Raw genomic sequence first — 2,500 nt, forward strand, 5'->3', positions numbered from 1 at the left:
GAAAAAAGAGAGAGGAAGAAGAAGAAGAAGAAAAAAGGAAGGACAATGATCCCAAGAGAGTGAGAAAAAAGGTGACCCCGAAAAAAAAGAGAGAGAAAAAAAAAGGGCCCAGGTTTAGGTCAGGCGCCGTCGGCCGGTTCCCCAGAGGGAGGCCGTAATGGTGGCGTAGAGAAGAGGCTTTGCGGCTAATCCCGGCCCTTATCTCAGAAGGCCGGCCTGGACAGTACCCTGGGGTCGCCGCCTGATTTACGGTGCCCAGCTGATATCCGCGTGGCGCTCGGGTCGTGGACAGAGTCATCCGCGGATGTGGTATTACAGAGTACAGTTGGTCCGGGACTTTATGAGCTGGGGATCTCGCGGGAGTGCGGGTCTGTCCTTGGCCCACCCACGGCTTTACGGGGGAGGTCGCTGTAAGGGGGATGCTCGTTTTAGGACGGTCGTTCTCGGGATCCGTAGGTCGTGTACGTGAGGTTGCAAGGACGTCGTTTGTCATGGAGGTAAGCATGTGGTATTTGTGTCATATACTTCGATTGATGTATGATCGGTATTTTTTTTTCATGCTTGTTATTTTTCTACGTATAAACAGTGATACGTATATATGTACATATGTGTGTGTAGGGGGGGGGGGGGGGGGTGCACGCACGCGCGCACACACACACACACACACACACACACACACACACACACACACACACACACACACACACACACACACACACACACAAACACACACACACACACAGAGAGAGAGAGAGAGAGAAAGGTAAAGAGAGAGAGAGAGAGAGAGAGAGGGGGAGAGGGAGAGGGAGAGAGAGAGAGAAGAGAGGAGAGAAGAGAGAGAGAGAGAGAGAGAGAGAGAGAGAGAGAGAGAGAGAGAGAGAGAGAGACAAAGACACAGAGAAACAGAAACAGCCAGACACAGACAGTAAGGCAGACAGAGAGCAAAGGCAAGCAAAGGTGCGTCTCCCTTCTGAGTTCCAAACGAACATCCAGGCGCACGTAGGCCTAACTGCCCTCCCGGAACGGCCTTACGATAGCTCGGTTCCAGCTGGAGGATCCAAATTTAATGATCAATTACTCTTTACTGCCAGCAAACCGGTGCTCTCTGTCAGACCTGCTAATCCGCGGCCTCATGTTCCCCGAACACCGTCTTTGGCTTTAATCTCCGCCTGATAACCGACCTAAATCATTACCCCGACGTCGGTATATGGGACTCTCTGGCTCGCCCTATAAACCCCGGGTCGGGAGTGCAATCTCGGGCCTCGTCCTGGGATTATACCGTCGCTGTGACGTAGATGCGCTACGTGGAAGGAGGTACTGGATTGTTTTTCTTTTTATATGGTAAACGTGAAGGGAGATTCGATGTGTGTTTTTTTCTGTGATAAAAGTGAAAGGTTTTGTGTGTATGTTTTTTTTTTCTTCTATAAGGATTAATCTTTTTTTTTTTTTTTTTGTTTTTTTTTTTTTCTTTTTCTCTCTTTCTATTTTACAGCCTGTAGACTAAGGAGATTCGATGTAATTTTCTTCCTGTGATGTGAAAGATTTTTTTTTTTTTTATAACCAACCCCTTCTTTTCTCTCTTTCCCTTTTCTCTTTTTCACAGCCTGTAGACTAATTTTCTTCCTATGATAAAAGTTCAAGATTTTTTTTTTCTTCTTCTATAATAATTAACTCGTTTTTTCCTTTCTTTCTTTTTCCATTATTCACAGTCTGTAGACTAAAACGTAAATCCCTAAAACACCCGTTTAGAGAAACCCTAGCTGTCATGTCACCCGAAAGGCAAATTTATGCATTTTAATTATCACGTTAATTCACCAAGACTGAGTACTGAAATCGGGGGATGACGAGGAGGAGCAGGAAGGGCGACTCGATCTCCCGGCTTCGTCATCATCTCAGGAAACTTCACTGGACGTAAAGTTAATAATTAGTCCAAGATCAGGAAATCTCGCAGTCTGATCAGGGTTAGATTGATTATATAAAATTACCTGCCGCGTCAACAGCTCCGGTCATTATGTCAGAGGAGAGTGTGTGATTCTGAGGAATGGCTCTATTGAAGTCGCTCAGGCACGTCCCGATTTGGTGGCAGCGGTTGAAGAAAAGGTTTTATTTTGGATTTTGGTTTCTTTTGTTTCCCTAAATCACACACACACACACACACACTATCTATCTATCTATCTATCTATCTATCTATCTATCTATCTATCTATCTATATATATATATATATATATATATATATATATATATATATATATATATATACAGGCTTTGAAGTTCTCCGTGCCACACTTACCTACATTTTGAGCTCCCATCATTTGTATTTTTTCTAAATTCTGAGCCTCTTCTCTTCTTTATTTATTAATTTCTATAATCTCAGTCTTTACCTTTTAATTTCCCTGAATTATATAAATATTTTCCCTCCGTTTTTTAGATTATAACCATCTTTATTCCTGAGGTTTTCTAAGCTATAAACATCACTTCTTATTCATCAAGTTTTAAACT

Source organism: Penaeus vannamei, chromosome 28, assembly GCF_042767895.1.
Source record: "Penaeus vannamei isolate JL-2024 chromosome 28, ASM4276789v1, whole genome shotgun sequence".
NCBI classification, from domain to species: Eukaryota; Metazoa; Arthropoda; class Malacostraca; order Decapoda; family Penaeidae; genus Penaeus; species Penaeus vannamei.